The sequence below is a fragment of the Manis pentadactyla genome, chromosome 8 (assembly GCF_030020395.1).
Source record: "Manis pentadactyla isolate mManPen7 chromosome 8, mManPen7.hap1, whole genome shotgun sequence".
Lineage (NCBI taxonomy): Eukaryota > Metazoa > Chordata > Mammalia > Pholidota > Manidae > Manis > Manis pentadactyla.
Genome location: NC_080026.1, coordinates 6,091,269 through 6,110,980, shown reverse-complemented (window position 1 = coordinate 6,110,980; position 19,712 = coordinate 6,091,269). Strand labels below are relative to the sequence as shown.

General features: G+C 41.9%; 1 long non-coding RNA gene across 1 annotated transcript; it reads left to right on the top strand.

Annotated features, from left to right (window-relative positions):
* The first annotated feature begins 8,344 nt into the window (after nucleotides 1–8,344).
* LOC130684529 (uncharacterized) lies at nucleotides 8,345–9,433 on the top strand. Its single transcript, XR_008998806.1, has 3 exons — nucleotides 8,345–8,652; nucleotides 8,854–8,996; nucleotides 9,103–9,433. It is a non-coding gene; the product is annotated as an uncharacterized LOC130684529 (long non-coding RNA).
* The last annotated feature ends 10,279 nt before the right edge of the window (nucleotides 9,434–19,712 follow it).

Here is a 19,712-nt window from a genome sequence, read left to right as displayed (position 1 = left end):
TGCACGGCTGGAGGAACTCCTGCGAGGCCTGGGGGAGAGCCCAGTCTTCCAGAGCAGAGGGCGCTGCATTTGCTGCTGTCGGCTGCCCAGCAGGAAGCACGGCCCCTCCTCGCTTATGTTTACTTCTCAGCTTGGGCGTCCTTGCAACCGGTGTAATGATGACTCGTGGTTACAAATGCTCAAGGGAAGCTTTTTTCCCTGGAGCCCAGACCAAGTCAGAAAAGCATCCCTATTGTCTGCCTCAGCCCATGGGTGTGTTTTTCCTGATTTACCCTTTCCTGTCAATATAGTCTTTTCTTCAAACTCTGATTACAATGCTTATGATAGCCTTTCTTTCTAACCCAGTCATATTTGATAGTTTAAAGAATTTTGGTTCCACAGACATTTTCTTTGATCATCACAAGAACCCTGTGAAATAGACGGAGATTATTGTCTTCATATTAATTTGCCTAAGGACACACAGGGAGACAGGACAGGACCTGAATTAGTTTCTTAGACCAGATCATGGGATGATACTTCTTCCCTGTGAATTGCACTCATTCTCAAGGCTCTGACACACCACTTCCAATGTCAGCAAGCTGACCTGTCTGGCTGTCCCTTCTGGAGGCCGTCAGTCACTAATGCATCTTCGAGAAGAACGTTGGTGGGTAAGAGTCTGGTGACTCTTCATCCCACTTCACGGCTCAAACACTACGCCACTGGTCCTCTGATGAGAGATTATGGCCACAGTCGGTTCCATCTGAATCACTGGACTAACTCAGAACAAGCCAGCATATTGCCAAAATGGTAGTTAGGAGAGAGACAAATTGGGGCTTGGGCCCCTTCCTTCAGATCTTGCCTTCAAGGTAATTTTAATGGCTACCAATTAGATTAGAGGAGCAATAATCTCAGCAGGTTAAGAGTCTCAGGTCCTTTAAATGCAAATTTGTGAAGTAGTATTTAATGAGAGTACCAAATTCCTTTCTACCCTCTTTTCTATCTCCAATCTCAGGTAACTGCTAGCTCATCATAGAGGTGGAAATGCTATGTGAGGACATAATCCTCTGCCCCATTCACCTATCCCAGTCTGTTTGCCGAGGCTACCTCTCTCTACAGGATAAAAAGTGTTGGCCCAGCACCGCAATACGATGTCTTGGATTCATTTCTTCCCTGTTGACTTCACATAAAGACTGGGCCATGGGGTCACTAACCTTAAGCTCAGCCTGGCTGACGGAAACATTCATTGATGACGCTCTATCAGTCTGGTAAAGGTTACTTTACCAGCTAACCACATTTATTCTTGTCATAGACACCATTACCTATCCCCTGCTAGAATTCACAGGAAAACATAATACTAGCCAGAAATAGTTAGAGGCTGCACAGAATAAGCCCATTCTGGCTAACAGCAGCCAACAAATCACACCGAGAGCCATTTGTCTCCCTGGGCTTCACCATGTAGATCTGACGGTGTTACGAAGTTCTAATGATATTATCAAAGCCAATGCAAGACAGGATATACTCATTGCAGGAACAGAGAGGTTTGTTTAAAACATCATAACTTCCAAAACAGTCACATGATAATGTGAATTCCAAGATCTCAGTCGTTTACTTTCTGGGGAAAGGTAGCAGATACAAAAAGAATACTGAGGAAAGGTTTCGGTCTCGTGCAGTATAAATGTGTAAAGACTGCGGAAATGACTTCCACAAGGATGATAAGCAGAACCCGGTGACATTTAACTCAGTTGGAAAATCCAGCTAAAGCATTAAAACGCCAGTTACCCCCGCTGATGGCCAGATGTTTTATAGGGAGGGAGCATGACTTCAAAGAAAGTAGCTGGATTTACAGGGCGGCAGCTCAGGCAGCCCCTGAGCACATCCCCGCAACCTGGAGCTGGGGCCTCAGGCTCCCAGAAGCCTGGCTCCTCACGGCCCTGAGCTGGAGGGGAACGAGGACGTTTGCCTACAGGGCTCCCACCTTCCCAGTTTCATTTCATTGTCAATGAAACCCTGTGGGCCCACTCAGACCTTCCTCAGCTCTCAGCAAAATGAATTTCTCCTAAAGTGTGATATTAGCAATAGATTAAATATCACCTCTTTATGTCTCTTAGGGGAGTTGCAATTTAACAGAAATCAAAATTCTAAGCTAAACATGTGTGCATGAGCAGAACAGTGTGTCTTGTGTAAGGAAGTATATGATGGTATCTGCTTGCATTTTCAAAAATAAACACTGAAAGGATGAGACAAAATCTGATAAAAATGGTTACCCAACAGTAAGGGACGGAACTGGGTAGAAAGAGTAGGTGATCCTTTTCTGAATGCTTTGTTGTGCAGTTTTGACTTTGGAGCAAAGCTGTGGTAGAGCCAGCTCACACCAGATACCAAGAGCCCAATGTTAAATTCTCAAGAATTGTGTGAGCCAGATATTTAATAGACATTATTAAAAATTAAGTGGCATAAACCTATTAACACATTATATTAAAAATAAAGTTGATAAATGCTAAAAACTCACCAATTTCTATTTTTTTAACTACATTTTACTATTAGCTATGCTATAAAGATTATTATAACTGTATGGTACCAGTACTGTGTCATGATGTGTTACTGTGCATCTTGCAAACTCTGCAGTCAGGAATGTAATGTTGGTAGCTTGAAATCTGTCATGGTGGTAATATTTACACCATAGAAATTGGCAGAATCAGGACTTTTAGTCTCAGAGAGTCATTTGATAAATACTTGCCTGTGCACTGCTGTTTTGTGAAATGCCCTGATTACCTTTAGAGGATGCTAGGGAAGCAACTAATTATTCTGATAACTCAAAAACAGAGGAAGAGAGCATTTATTCTTTTTCCTTATGGACTGTACTATCTGGTAACAAACTAAATTATACAGGAAGGAGCTTTTTAAAAATAATTCCAGTCAATAAATGCATAAATGATGAGAATTACATTATCATCATTTTTTATAATCCCTAGTAGGATAATGACTCTAGGACTTGAACACCAATGATTGCTAAAATGATTAAGTGAAAGGCTGGTGGATTCAGACACTGCACCTCAGACAAGAAAGGACAGTGTTTCCTAAAACATGGCAAATGAACAAGGTGAGCACCACACTTGCCACAGCTTTTGGATGACCTTCAGAGAGTTTCCAGGCCACAGTGCAGGGAGGGCCAAGCCAAGTGAACCCTGGGAGAGGACAGAGAGTGCCCAAGGAGTATTATCTCAGTAGTAGAACATAATTAGCCCTAAACATGGCTCTTGTCCCACCTAACAAATCCCAAAAAAGATCAAACTGTTTCTCAAAAACATTACTGTGTTCCAGGACATATTTATGAGAATAAAAATGTACAGCACCCGAAAACGCAAAATTCACAATGTCTGGCACCTAATCAAGCAGGTACTCAAAGAAGCAGGAAACTGTAACCTACAACAAGGAGAAAAATCAATTAATGAAAGCGGACTCAGAACTGAAACAAGTTAGAACTGGCAGACAAGTGCATTAAAACAGTTTTTATAACTGTAGTCCATATAGTTGTAAACTACAGGCACAGAAGATAATGTTTTAGAAGACCCCAGTCACACTTTAACTCATGAAAACTACAATGTGTGAGATTAAAAAACAAGCAACACTGGAAGAGATTAAATACAGACGAGACATTGCAAAAGAAAAGATAACTGAACCTGAAGGGATAACAATAGAAACTATGTAAAATAAAACACAAAGAGAAAAAGGAATTTAAAAAAATGAACATCAGTGAGCTGTGGACAATTTCAGGTGCCCTAATATTGGTGTATTTGCAGTCTTCAGAGGAGAGAAGAGAGAGGGCTGGGAGAGAAGAAATATTGAAGAACTCATGGACAAAAATTTCCCAATTTGATGAAAACTATAAACTATAGTTCAAAAAAGTTCAATGAACCCCAAGCAAAAGAAAAAAACTAAGGCATATCATAATCAAATTGCTCAAAACCAATGATAAAAGATTTTAAAGCAGCCAGATGGGAGGAAAAAAGGCACGTTATATACTAAGGGGAAAAAATCCTTCATATACCCCATTCATCAATTTTCTCACTAGAAACAAAGCAAGCAAAACAATAGCAGAGTAACATATTTCAAGTACTGAAAGAAAAACCTATCAACCTAAAATTCTTTTTTGTAGCAAAAATATAGTGAATTTCAAGGAAATTTGGGAAGGCTGAGCCCATTAGCCGGCTCACATCAATTCATCATTCACGTTAGGATATGAAGGATATGAGAACTTCTGCAGTAACAAAATCCATTTGTGTTTGTTTAATCAAGAATTTTCCAACCATTTTTAAACATAGTTTTTCCACCCACAAGTTGGAATAACTAGCGCTTTAAGCTTTTAAAGGATGTTATAAACTTAATAACAAAAGAAATGTATGAGAGTTGGAATAAACAAAATTTAAGTTAGGACTTGCAAGTCCGTGTGACAATACAGTTTCTTTTTACTTGGCCCAACAGGTATGATGAAAGAAACAAGTCCTGAAGAAATAAAACTCTCGCCCTGAAGCATCAAAGTGGTTTCTGTAGAGACTGCCTAGATATTGAATAAAATAATTTTATTCTTATACTGAATCAAATCCATTGGGGCCTTTTAATTTCAAGCTGAGTTATCCTTTGACATTTTAAACTTCTCTAAGAGAAAGAAAATCTTTACCCTAAGCCACTTCAGAGTTGATGAACAAACTGGTCAAATCGTAAGGACATCTTCTCTTGGGTCCTGTAAATTATGAGGCCTCATGCAATTAAGTGGGAAGAGTTAAGAACAATTTTTGACCTCAACAGCCTTTGTCTGCGGCAGCCAAATTCTACTGAGACTGTGTTCCATACCGTATTTATGCTTTAGGAACAAGGCACCAAATTTGGAGTCAGACGTCTAGGTTGTCTCCTGAAATGGCCATTGTCCTTGTTCTGACTGTGGTGGTTCCTTCAATACAAAGTCCGCCCCAAATCAAAATGGAAAGCATTGCAAAGTCCAGGAAGAATTAGCGTATTTATCCATTCTTTCTGTACACCCACGCTGCCAATGGCTTTGCAGAGGGGCAAACGCTGGGCGGCAGGATGGCCGGAGGCTGTGTAGAAACTCTCTGTGCAGCGTTTCTCCATCTGCGCTGCCAGGGGCATCCTCTGCCTCCCCCATCCAGCTCTGGGCCAGGGGAGCTGACCTCCAGGGACTTCACCCCTCTTGCTCCCTTTCCTTCTGGCTCCTGATAGGGATTGGCCAATGGGAGTCACAAACAAGGTACTCATTCCTGGGCGCCTCCTGCCACCCCATGTGCCCGCCTCACCCGGCTGTGTGGGGGGCTGCCTCCTCCCCGCTCCCCTCAGCTGAGCTCCTGTCGGTGACCAGCCTTGCGCAGCTGCGGGGCTCCCCTCAGGGGCTGGTTCATCCCCCTCCTGGTCAGGGTTAGGATTAGTAGTGGCTTCCTAGTGTTGCTAATATTACAGTGCCTCCTCATCCCTTTTTTTCCCCTTGACCCTGATCCCACCTCTGTCGATATTCTCTTTATTAAACTTTCATCAATTACCCCTTTGTGCAGCTGTTTCCTACTGGTGTTCTGGCATGTACTCCTGTCCCCATGTTAAAACTCCTACCAAATTCTTAATATCACATTGTGGTTAAAGGTTGTGATATGGAAGTCTTTCAAATGAGATGTCCTGCTTGGAAAGGGAAATTTTTAAAAATGTGCTAGTTTAACGTGGGCGAAGATGTTAAAACAGTGACTCAGCTGTTTTCTCAGTGGGTTTTGGGAGAGCAGTCGATCCCCTTGGCCTGGCTGTCAGAAGCACGTCCTGTCTCCTGCCCTTCACAGGACACCCCCAAGACGTTCTGGGAAGAGGGGCCCTGAGCCGGTCAGCCTGGCCAAGGCCTTCCCAGGCGTGCGGCTCCTCTGGGCAGAGGGGGACGCCAAGGTGCTCCCTCGCTTCCGAGGCGCACCTGCCAAGTTGGGGCCAGTCAGAGGAGGCGGCGCTCCACCTCCCTACACCTCCTCCCAATTTCCTCTGTCCCGTTTCTCCCCCTGTTCTCCTTCCCACCCCTTCCCAATTCCTTTAAAAGTGGCCCGTTTCCCTTTTCCCTTCCCCTGCCCTCCCCATCGTCATTCAGTGACCTAAGTCCCAAGATGAGAAGTTTCAAGCATGGGTGAGGTGTGCCACGGTGAAGCATAACTGACCGGAGCTAAAATTCTCAAGTTTGCAAATATTTCACTTCAAAAAATATATTTTAGTGGATTCAGGTTTAATCCCCAAATAAAATCCATAACGCTTCCTTGGTGGGAGAAAAAGATGTAGAGTCACCATGAATGAATCGGGAGTTAAGAATGACTGGCAGCCTTGTCTACCCATTACTGACCTACGTGTATAGGTGATTATATATTATATATATATATTATATCACAGATGATTATATATTATAAATAATTGTGTAACTTCTGCACACACACATGTTTTTCCTTCACTAAAATCTGGGCATGCCTGTGGAAGCGTCACACAGCTCATGCCACCCATCAGGGAAGGTGCAGAACCAAATGGCTGAGCACAGCCAGGCCGCATCCCGGCACGGTGGGCACCCCCAGGGGAAGCCCTGGTATGATTTGAGAGAAACTCTCCTTTGTAATAATTACATATTATATCCGTGGGTTTTGAATAGGTCCTATCCTATCAACTGGAGATCATTTCCCCCTTGAACATCTGATTTTTAAAGCCATTTTTCCCTGTAGCATCTTAAAAAAAAAAAAATCCGAACTGGCTAAAGGCCATCAACCAGTCTGATTTTGCTTAATTTCTTCCTTTCTCTCGCAGGGAACGAAGTGTATTACCCTATCTTCGGTCATCTAAACTCATTAGTTAGGACTTTCTGATGTTTGCTACATTAGAAGTGCTTCAATATTGTGTGTATGTCTACATTCATTTTTTTCAAGCAAAAAGGAAAATGCCGCTTCACGGGACCCAGTAGTTGGGACGCCGTGCCGTGCCTGCCCCCGCCGTGCAAAGGGGAGCAGCGATGAGGGTGAGGGACCCCTGGGTGCCGGTGTGTGCAGCCTCGCTGGGGTTTCTGTCTCCGCCGCTGGTGTTCATGGCTTTGGCATCTCAGAAAAGCAGGCGGAGGTGAGGGGATGGGTGACGGAGAAAGAAGTTACAGAGAGGCCCCCGGGGAGCGTCTCTGGCTTTATTTCATAGATTCCCAACTCACTACCCAGAATTGATTTGTTTTTAATGACACACTTAGAGAATATTAAACCTTTCATAGCCACTGCCTGAGCTGTTCTCCTCCTCAGTATTAGGGGAAGAACCTTGACACTTAGGGGAAACCTTCAGGTCCTAAGTCGAAAAGCAATCATGCACATGGTTTCCCAACTGCAGGGTGTGGTTCTGTTTTTTTTTCCCACAAAATGACATCAGCACTGCAGGTCTGAGAAAAGACTTGCCAGGGCCTGTCTTGGGTGGCTGCTGCAGAGGCCTGGGGGGCGCCCCCTCCGTGAGCAAGGCCCTGGGGGCGCAGGACGGGAACAGCCAGCGAGCTGAGCTCCCTGAGCAGCAGGCTCTGGGAAGGGCGGCAGGGAGAACACTGGGCCCAGCGGGTCGCTGCACAGATGGGAGGTGGCTGTTGAGAGCAGCAGCTCCTATCAGGCAGAGCCAGGCAAACACTCCTACAAGAGCTGTGGGAAGTCAGGGAGGGGCAGGTCCCACGTGGCTGCGCAGCAGGCTGGCAGGTGGGGGCAGTGACCTCCCCAGCGAGGCCCTGGAGCATCTGGTAAGAAAAAGGCAGGGCCAGTTGTAAAGGTACGTCAACCAGGCACAAGAACCAGAAGAGACCTATTGGCAGAACTGGGTGAAAAATGGGAACCAGGGCTCAGAAACGGATCCTGTCATCAAGTGGGACATGAGGGCAGAGGCGAGGAGCAGCCCAGGCAGCCACTCAGGACCCACGTTTCAGAACAGAGCTCATTCACACCTTCTATGCAAAGTCTGAATGGTTCCTGAAAGTGAAGGCTGTGTCTTCAGACCTACAGAAACTTCTCTCTCAGGGCTTAAAAAATAAAAAATTCAGTTCCCTGAACTTGTCTAAGACATAGTATTAGTCAGGATTCTTGGAAGCAAGTGACAAACTAAAATTAGCCCAAAGCTCCCACAGTGGAAGGAATTACTGGTTCACGTGCCTGGGGGTAGACCTGGCATTTATAAAAACCCCCCAGGGTCCAGGGGCACCACCACTGCCCCTCCAGCCCTTTGCTCTCTTTCTCTCCTGGTCCCTGCCTAGTGGCAGGCTGGTTGGTTTTAACAACCAGGTCGATGGAGAAAAAAAAAGAAAGCTACTGTAAAGTTTACTAATATAAAGGATGGACAGCACAATTCACACATAAAAATATGTAATACTCTTTGCATAAAGTTGATAGAGATGATTTATTCTCATAGCATGTTTTTGTTGACTTTTGCCAAACTCCTGTATTTATAGCTACATGTGGCTCTTATTAAGAATGAGTACAGTTCTGACGTGAATGCTGGTTGATATTTTCATTTACAAGAAAGACAGTGCTGTGGACTGACATGTGTCCCCACCAGGTTCAAAAGTTGAAGTGAAGATATCCCCCGAATGGCTGAAGTCCTACTCCTCCATGTGACGACGGTGTGAGGAGATGGAACCTTTGAAAGGTGGTCAGGCTGAGATGAGGCCATAAAGGTGGGGTTCTCAGGATGGAATTAATGTGCTTTTAAGGAAAGCAAGAGACCAGAGTGGGCACGCTCTCTGCCTACCCTCTTCACTCCCGCTGCCAGCACGTCAGGGCGCAGTGAGAAGGCAGCCATCTGTAAGCCAGGAGGGGGGTCCTCATCAGGCCTGCACTCTGATTGCAGACTTCAGCTTCCAGAACTCTGAGAAAAACATGTCTGCTGTTTAAGCCACCAGTCTGTGGTATTTCGTTACTGCACCCTGAGCAGACAAAGACAAAGCCCTTTTCTTCCATGTGACTGTGTTTGGAGACAGGGACTACAAGGAGGTAAGTAATGTTAAATGAGGTCAAAAGGCTGGGGCCTGAACCTTATAGGACTGGTGGCCTTATAAGGAAAGTAGGAGAAAGATCTCTTTCTTTCTTTGTTCAACAGAGATCATGTGAGTGTATAGCAAGACAGAGGCTGCCTACAAACCAGGGAAAGAGGACTCAGAATGAAACCAGCTAGTTGATCTTGGACTTCCCGGCATCCAGACCTTGAGAAATAATTTTCTGTTGTTAAAACCACCCAGTCTATGACATTTTGTTTGGCAGCCTTAGATGACTAATACAGACAGGAAAGATCAAAGTCAAACAATTCATAGCTATATGGGAACTTCCCTCTTTCTGCAAAGACTGACTTTGCTGAATCAAAGTTGTTGAACACTAGAATGATTTTCCTCATTCCTGTGCTACTTATCATGTAACATCTTTAGACATGACACATTTTTATGTTTAATCTGCATAACATTTTCTCTGTGAATTTATTAAATCTAGAGACGGGATTAGCAAACTTTGCCCTGTGGCCCTAATCTAGCTTGTGATTTGTTTTTATAAATTAAGTTTTATTGAAGCACAGCCACATTCATTTGTTTACATGTTGCCTATAATTCTTTTTGCACTGCAATAATTTAGGTGAGTAATTCTGACAGTTGATATAGCTGGCAAAACCTGAAATATTTACTATTTGTTTCTTTACAAAAAAAAATGTGCTGATCTCTAGTCTAGAAAATCAACAAAATAATAAATTAAGCCTTGATGTAGTGTTTATCAATTTCTATAGTGTAAATACGTGCATCATGCTTGATTTCAACCTATGGATGTAAATGTCACTGAATACGGAATTGGGATGAGATGTGCGGTAACACACCATAGGTAGTACTTCCATCATTAGGACACAATTGCCAGAAATAATCCCAAGAGCATAGATAATAAAATGTAGTAAAATAATAGGAAATGATGAGTTTTGAGTACATATTAACTTTGTATATGATACTATATATTACCTTTACTTAATGGTAAGTTCATATAATTTACTTTTTAACAATGGCTGTCTTTAGTGACTGGCTTGCAAAATTTTATAAAAGTTTAACAGCTGGTTTTCACACAGCAGTCTGAGCTAGCTTCAGCAACATGATTATCTCTGCTTCTCTTGGCACAGTGGCCTCACTCTCTTCTGCTGGCAGCAGGACCCTTATGGCCAGAAAGTTGGTGGCTGGTTGCCCCAAGCCTACACCTTTTCACCTTTCATAAGAAAGATGTAAAACTCTTGACCCTCAAATACATAAATCACATCAGTCCCCAGACCAATCACTCTGGACAGAACACTAGGGAGGTACAGTGGCAGATACGCTCCCCAGGAACACATGGTATCAGGGAAGGATTATTGCTTTCTTGTAAAGATTGGTTCTGAGCATATAAAAATTAATGAAATGAATTCCTTGCAGTCTTAGTTGTGTTATTCCAAATACTTGTCAATGTTGAAATGAGGTACCAGCAATTAAATACAACACCAGAATGAGTTACGTTCAGGGCAAAGCACAATTGTGACATATCCTGCACTAGAACACTTTGTGTTCATCATCTTAGTGCACACCCTTTCCCAAATACAATTTATTAACCTGTTTAATCTGGTTCATGTTGACACTCTAGTCAATGTAAGCACCCAATGTTTCTCTTGAGACCTGCTCTGGATTTGACCATGTTCTGGATTTGAAAAAAAACTGGCTTTTTAAGCCCTAATATGGTGATTTACATTTCTTTTTTTCAGTTATTATTTATTTCAGCCCACTTTACCAGCCAACTGATACATTTTCATATTTTGATTCTGCTATCTGGTATATTATCTATCTGCACCAGTTTAATTTTTGCTTGTATGGTATAATTACTTTTGCTTTTCATATCTTTACCCTAATCATTGTTAAACAATTTTTTAATAGGAGATATCCCTTCGAGGTGCTACTACAAGCTTCTTTCCACATTTCCATCCATCCATTCAGTAATTCTCTCTGACAATGAATATTTTAACAAATCAACTTGATGTACTATGGTGCGTAAACTCTGTCTTGTGCATAAAGATATCAGGAGAGACCGACGGCATATGCCAATTATACTTAGTACTTTGAACAACAGTCTAGAAGATCTATTGGGCAATTGAAATGATCAAGATTTTGTTTCCTGTGAGATAAAAATAAGACTAGCAATTTATGGTGTTGACTATGGTTGTCAAGTTGGTCACGGTAAGAACTGTAACCCCTTTTTCTGGACAATAAAAATCTGCATGTTGCACAAATAGAAGAGACTACATAATAATTGACAAATTTTTATGAGACATTATTTTGCCTCTAATTAATAAATAGACTAATAAAATTAATCTAATTGAGTTTAATACAGCACAGTGAGGGACCTGCCCATTGCAACTGCCTAAGATGAGTTGACAGTAGGTAGTGATGTCTCCATCATTCATTATTTCTGCCTTAGGGCTCTTAATGAAAAGGGTCAGAAACCTCCCTTCCTGTGGCAGTCACCTGACCCTGCCTGTGGAGTCCCTGTGTATCTGTGTGTGGTTAGGGTTATTGTGGGAAAGGGTAGGGAGTGGTCTCCCGGACTACATGCACATTCTAATGAAAAATTTCACCTTTAGTAAAATGTCTTAAAATACTATCTGCTGTTGTTAACATTGTTTAGAGAAAAAAAAGAGGATAGAAGAAAAATTACTTATTTAAGGAAAAAAGGCAACCTTCACATTTCAGAAATTACCTCATTTATTTAAAAAGAATCAAAGTTGACATACCTCTGGGGCAGGGTAGGCTGGAGTGGGGTTTGGGGGCTCTCTCTCATTCTACCAATCTCTGCAACAGAGCAGGCCCCAGGGCTGGCATAGATGTTCCCCTGGCTGTGAGCTGTGACCATCCTCCTGTGAGGTAACAGGTGTCTGTGCCTATGATGAAGGAGGGTCGCAAGATAACACTGCCTCTCTCGGGAAAAGGCCACAGTTAAAGGTCAAAGAATGTCATGCCCCGTCAGGCTGTGGAGGCTGATTCTTGCAAGTCACTCAAGATTGTCACCTTCTCAGGTGCCCTTCACTTTGTGTCCCAGCTTGCATCTTTTTCATATAGCCTTTCAGTATCTGAATTCCTCAGAAGACCTGTGCACCTACATTGGTCTCTGGGGCTGTCTCCCCATTTTCTTTTTACTTGGGATCATTTCTGATGTCCGGGTCGGCCTTTGGCTTTTTATTTTTTTTTTTATTTTTATTTTTTTAGATAATTATTTTTTATTGAAGGGTAGTTGACACACAGTATTACATTACATTAGTTTCAGGTGTACAACACAGTGATTCAACATTTATATACATGATAATTCTAGGTACCAGCTATCACCATACCAAGTTGTTACAATATTTTGACTATATTCCTTATGCTATACATTACATCCCGGTTACTTATTTATTTTACAATTGGAAGTGTGTACTTTTTTTTGGTTGTTGTTGTTAGGGCATCTCTCATATTTATTGATCAAATGGTTGTTAACAACAATAAAATTCTGTATAGGGGAGTCAATGCTCAATGCACAATCATTAATCCACCCCAAGCCTAATTTTCGTCAGTCTCCAATCTTCTGAAGCATAACGAACAAGTTCTTACATGGAGAACAAATTCTTACATAGTGAATAAGTTACATGGTGAACAGTACAAGGGCAGTCATCACAGAAACTTTTGGTTTTGCTCATGCATTATGAACTATAAACAGTCAGTTCAAATATGAATACACATTTGATTTTTATACTTGATTTATATGTGGATAGCTTTGGCTTTTTAAAAGTGCCCATCTCTCTTTAGCTATATTCTTGGTGATGGATCTTGTGCACATTCCCTCTGAACACTCTACAAGCTGCTTTCTCAAAGTCCAAGGAAATGCTCAGCCACTCACAACTTCTCCCCATCCCTCAAGTCTCTCTTTACATCCATTCCCCCAACCAGTCTTCCAGGGTGGCTAGAAGTACAGTGTAGCTGCTTTCCTCATTGTTTTTTCTACCTTAACAGAGGAAAAACTGTCATCAAGCTAAGCCAAGCATCTGTTAGATGTTCCTATTTGGGCAGAATGGCATGTCTAGAAGTAGGATACTTTCCAGACTTCCATTATAAAACATAGGCTGGCCATGCATCCTTCTGGATTTCATACAGGGTTTTATACCTTCTAGACATATTTCCTTCATTAGATGCTTTTCTGAACTAGAAAAAAAAATCCCTTTCAGTGCCCTATTCCAGTTGACAGTTCTATTCCTTTGCAACTTTGAAACACCAGTGGTGTCATATTTACTTTTCTCTGTGAAAAGGTCATGTTCATTTTATCTATTACTTATGTTCTATGAAAATTAATTATCTTCATATTACCAGCATTAATCAGAGTGCTTGACACATGACAATCAATAAATACAAGTTGAATAGAAATAAGTAGGTACAGACATATAGGAAGCCTTAAGTAATTTAGGACTCTTGCCCCTAGTTGTAGTTTCTTGATAAAAATTGGGCCCTTTTTCTGCTATTATTCTTTTCTCTACATGTCATGGATTATATTTTATGAGTTTATAGATTTTGGAGCCTGAGTTTGCATCTCTAATATGTGCCTAGGGGCTAATGAGGATTCAGAATTACCTCCTTGCTTTCCCTCAAAGTACTTATGGCATTGAGATTCCCAGAGTGCTTAAAAGAAAGCCAGTGGTGAACTTTCATTATGCACAGCCAAAGAACTAGAGCCCCACTATTCCTTTAAGGTAAACGATTAGTTTTGAATGATTTGAGGCTTCACCTGAGAGATCTGCCTGCTTTCAGAAGGCTCATTTACAAGGTCTGAAGGGAACAGGAGGGAGGAGGGGTAAGAGAAGTGTGACGATGCCGAGGTTTTATTTTAAGGTATAAATAAGTCACTGGGACAGTGTTCCTAAGAGAAAGCTACAGCTTTTATAGAAAAATCAACAAAATTGAATTGAAGATTTAGGAAGAGTTGATTGCTCCCCCCTAGAGAGAGGAACGTGACATTGAAATGCAGAGGATAGAACAACTATTGTTTTAGGTTTAGAAAAAGAGTAGGTAAGTCAGAAAGGAAACATGCTATTATAAAATAAACTGAAGAAAGGTAGGGCTGAATGGAGTGGTGGAAATATGGCAGGTATCTGGTCAAAGGAAATTGTTAAGAATACTGTTTATGGCCGAGACACTCTTTTTGTTCATCACCAGCAAACAGTATCTTTTAGAGTGACATTTAAAAACACGAATTTTCCAGGAAAGTATTTGGTTGGTCTCAGAGCAAATAAATTACTGGAAGTGCTGCAAAGTATTTCTTACAGGATTCAGAGTGAACGTCCAAGTTCTTACGTGAAGAAAGGTCACCACTGTGCCTGTGAATAAATTTCCTCTGTTAATGATGCTGCTGTCATACTTCTGCCTCTTCAACAACGCCCCTTTCCTGCCACGACGTGGGCAGGCGTCGGCAGAGCCCAGTCCTTGGCTTGCTGTCTGTCCCCCTTGACGTGCTTTCTTTGAAGTCTCACTGCTGCCCACAGACGCGAGCACCCCCCTCTCCACAGGCAACACCCAAGTCTTTACCTATGGTGCAGACTTTCCCCACCCTTCAGTCCCCACAACTGTGATCATTATTCGAGAGCTCCGAATTTCACATCACACTGTGACCTCACACTTCCTCAGTGAAGCTCATATCACCTTTCATCCTGCCACGTGGGTGTTCTCTCTCGCATGTAGGGGAGACACCCAGAAGTTAAGTGGTACACAGGGACAGATAGCAGGTGCAGGTAAGGCCTTACACGACACATGCAAGAATGTTCCTTTCTGCTTGGGGACCGCCTGTTCTGGCCCGTGACCCTGAGTCTTGGTGCTGCTTCGCCCTCCTGACTCTGACCTGGTGGGTCTCCCTTTTTACTTTGAGGTTTTAAGTCTCCCCAGAACCAGCTCACTAGACTGACCCTGACTGCTAATTCCTCACTTTGCTCATAAGTTGGCACGCTGCCATTAAATGGAGAGAACGAGAGAATATGTTATATATATTTGTATATTCATAAAATACTTCTGAAAGGACACACAAGAAACTAGTAGAAGTTGTTGTATCTAAGTTGAGAAATTAGGTGTTGGGAGCAAGGGGAGAGAGACTTACTTGTCTATTCAACCTTATTATATATATTTTAAGTTTTTTCTTTTTTCACCATTTGCATGTATTATGCACTTTAAAAATTAAATAGAAGTATGTGCCCTCCGGTTAAATGGTCACTTTGTGTGTTCAAAAGATAATCAAGGGCCCACTTTATGCCAGATTGTTGCGTAAGTGAAAATAGAATTACCATACAATCCAGCAACTCCATTTTTGGGTATTGAAAAGAGGAGCTTGAAGGGATGGTTACACACTCATGTTCACAGCAGGATTATTCACAAGAGCCAAAAGGTAGAAGCCCCTCACGTGTCAATCATGGATGAATGGGCAAACAAAACATGGTCTGTATATACAATGGAATATTATTTGGCCTTAAAAAGGAAGGAAATTCATGCTACATACAACATGTATGACACTTTAAGACATTATGCTAAGTGACATACGCCAGTCACAAAAAGACTAACACTGCTATGATTCCTCTTACATGAGGTATCTAGAGTAGCCACATTTATGAAGACAGAAAGAAGAAATGCGGTTGCTAGTGGTTGGGGATGAGGAGAACTGGGAATTATTCTTTCATGGGTCGATAGTTGCAGTTTTTCAAGATGAAAAGACCTGTGGATCTGGACTATTGTACAATAGGACTGTACCCTTAAAAATGTTTAAGGCAGTAAATATCATGTGTGTATTTTACCACAATTTTTAAAAAGTAATAAGCTTATTTCAGAGAGTGTAAGTAGTATGAGGAAAATAAATAAGCTGACAGGACAGAGAGCATGGGGTGGGCTTTACAGAGTGGTCAGGAGAGGCCTCCCGGGGGAGATGGTGTCTGAATGAGATGGGAATGGTGGGAACGTTAGCCCGGAGAAGGTCTGCGGCTGGACACCAGCAGAGGGGAGCAGCGGTGTGAAGGCCCTCAGGTGAGAAAGCTCTGTGTGCACGAGGGGCGGAAGGAAGGCCAGAAGGAGGCAGGGCAGGCCTCACACAGGGGCAGAGTGGCAGCGTCACCACGATCCCAGCCAGCAGGTGGATGGTGCGAACTGTCAGGCTGTCTTCGTGTTTCTTAGACCACGGTTCTCATCACTCTCATGATTCCACCCCTTCCCCCAGGAAATTCAGATGAAAACAACTTTCTAATGAGTTTTCTCAAGAGTCTAAAAGCAAGAAAATGTGCAGGCCTGAAGCCAGGAATCATCCCAAATGTCCAGAAATGCAGGCAGACAGTGGGTACTAATTAGGCTCAGTTGCGGTCCCAGAAGACCAGCTTTTGGGCTTACGCTCAGGTACCCCCCGTGTGACCTCTCGTCACTTCACATCTCTGATGCTCATTATCTGTTAGAGGGGATTCATCACAACACTTGCCTTACAGCATCATTGTGAAAACCAAATAAATTATGAATGAATAGTTGTAAACTAGTGCCATTTATACAATTAGTTATTATTATGCTATTGATTTTCTGGCCCTTCCTGAGCTTACTTTAGACGGGTTCTAGCTGTCTTAGAGGTTATCAACATAAAGTTAAAAAACAGTTTTAAAAGGAAGAAAGTGACATGCAGCAGGCTGGAGGGCACATAGAGGAGGAATGACATGAGGTAAGACCCTGGCTCTGGTGACCTGAGAAAGCTTAGGCATCGGGCGGAGGGAGGAAGACCCCAGAAACCACAGGGCCTCCCCTGGCCCAACTTCCTGACATCACAGAGAATGGAAACCTGGGTTTCTGCTTTTCATTATTTGCTGGTGGCAGAGAGGAGAAAGGCATAAAAGAAATGAGCTATTGATATTTTGTGAGTTTGTTCAAAGACTGAATTTTAAATGTCTCGAAGAACTTCATAGGTGGAGGGACCTGAGAAACATTAAGATGGGTGAATGGGAAAAATCTCCTTCCCATCTCGCATATTTTGAGATATATGTCTGTAGAAAAATGTCTTCTGGGGTTGGGTAGTGGCTTGGAAATCTTTCAACATATCATAAATGATATTCTCAGTTGCTTTATTAGCCTCACCTAGATTATCTTTCAAATTTTATACAGCATGAACAGACTGGCACAAGACCTATCTAAGATTATTACCTATGGAAACATATGCTTTGAGCAAAGTGCAGTTAGATGCAAGGAAACCATCTTGGGCAAATGATTTGCTCAGAGAATGCATGTGGCAGCAAACCGCTGACTCTTAAATCAGAACGTAAGTTCCATGAGGCACAGACCATGTCTGCACTGGCCACTCCTGCCACAGGGTCCGGCACATACGAGGCTGCCAGTAATATTTGATGAGAAAAATGAATTAAGTGATGAAGTGGGGGTATCAGCAATTTCCTCAAGTTTACCAACTTTAAAGAATAGTGATTTTTCTTTCCCAAATGGTGGTTCCAATTATGAACCTACTGAATAAATGTCCCTAATCAAGGATGTTGATTATTCAAACAGCCTTTAATCAGAGGCTGCCTCAAGGATTGCTGAGGGGACAAAGGACGGGCCAGGCACTGAGGCAAGTGCAGTCCTCAGGTACCCCATCCCTCCTCAATCAGAAGAGTTCTTTTCATTTGGGTCACACCCTGGGAATCTGTATAACTTTATTCATAGACATGATTTTGGCCACTAAAATTAAAATATGAAAAACTGCTGCTTTTCATAACTGGCATCAAATGATTTAATTGGACCTTAAGCAACTAGACACTTAATAAGAACCATATTAAGTAATAATGAATAAATATATCTTTGTGAAAAACGGCTCAACATTCCCTAAAACTTTCCTACTTCTCCTTTCCTTTAGTGGACTTTGAACCACCAGACATTTGCTTTCACTGTGCCCTCCGGTCATTTTCTGGACTTTTCTCTACCACTTCTTCCAATTTGTCCTTTCAATCAAAAAATAACTTGCTCTGAGTTCGCAATCCTTAGTGTCTATTTTCTATTAGGTAACTATGGTGGTAGTGGGTCTCACTAGTCCCGATAGATGAGCTACTAATCCTAACAAAATCTTCACCCGAAGACCCTTAAGGAGTGGTTCGTCTGAACCTGGGTCAGAGAAATATTTGGGGCCAAGTAGCCTTTCAGAGCCCTGAAATCATTCCAGCTGGTCAGTCGGCCAGTGTGTCGGGATAGCCTAAACTATGAAGCAGAGATCTTAGTGAAATTATACTTCCATACATACCAGACCTTCAACCACTGCACCATTGGGAGAAAATTATGTTCTAATTAGAGAATTTTTGCACATTACATTCTTTCTGATGAATCACACTATTCCTTACATTTTTCCAACCATAACAGACCCACCTATTAACATTATGATTACTTCTGCCAAGATTATACAGTTCAAAAGAACACATCTTCATCAAGTTTCCTAAGAAACTAGAGTGTAGGTAAGATATCACTGGGACCGACATGAAAACGGTGGGCGGTGGGAGGAAGTGAAGAGAGATTTTCAGCGCAGTCAAAAACCATACGCACTCCGCAGCTGAGCGTCTGTGAAGGCTGGAGTATGAGTTATGCCAGAGAAATGGTCACAAACAGAAGGCGGAGGCAGATGCAGAACACTGCCAAGCGAAGGGGGCCACCCGAGCCGGAAAAAGCAGCAACACATAAAGACTGAGACATGAACTGGTGGAGCTAAACAGTAATTAGTGACTGGATATTGCACAGAGTCTTAATTAATATTCCCATGTTACAGAAGAGCACCTGCAAGGCTTTGTGCCCTCAGCCCACTAATGAGCATGGATTCATGTCAGGCTAGTCAAAGAATAAGAGAAATTGCTCCTGTCATTTGCTTTTATGGTGGGTTGAAAAACAGAAGCTATGTTGTCTCTTTTTTTCTGGCTGGTTATTTCCCAGGCCTGTTAATCACGCTCATCCATGGAAAGAGCATCGCTGACTGCATAGGTCATCGTCACTGGGTATTTTCCCATCATGTACTCTGTAAATCAGGAGATGGAGACCTGACACTATTTGATATAACAACAAAAAAAACTGAGGATCCTTTTACAATGGAAGAAATATTTCTTTCCTGACCATTCACATTCACAGGTAAACAAAAATATATTGATCATGAATTTCTGTTTCTAAGCACAGGGCACATTCAAACTATAAATTATTCTAATATTAGGTACCATTTGGACCAAGTCTTAAAGGCATCAAAAGCCATGTATCTTTAATTCAATATGAAAATTTGATGAATTATCATTTAAAAATTAACACCATTGTTATTTATTTCATTTTCAATGGTCTTTGTTGGTATATATTCATTGACACTTAGCTAAGTATCTGTCTTTAAAAAGTGAGAAAATGGATTCAATTTAACCATAACTGTATCGAATAATTCCTTCAAGATATTTTATCAAGTAAAAAATGTAACTATGATTTAAAAAAAGCTGGGGGGATTGAAAAGAAAGGAAATATGGGGAGTTGTAATTTCACTAATTCCTAGAATTACCTTCCATTTGAAATGAACATCATTTTTGTAAAAATGGTAATAGAAACAAAACCTAATCATATAATCTATTTGGCTTAAATATTGCATTCTAATTGAGGCTCTGTAAGAATTTTACAGTTATACTATAAGAAA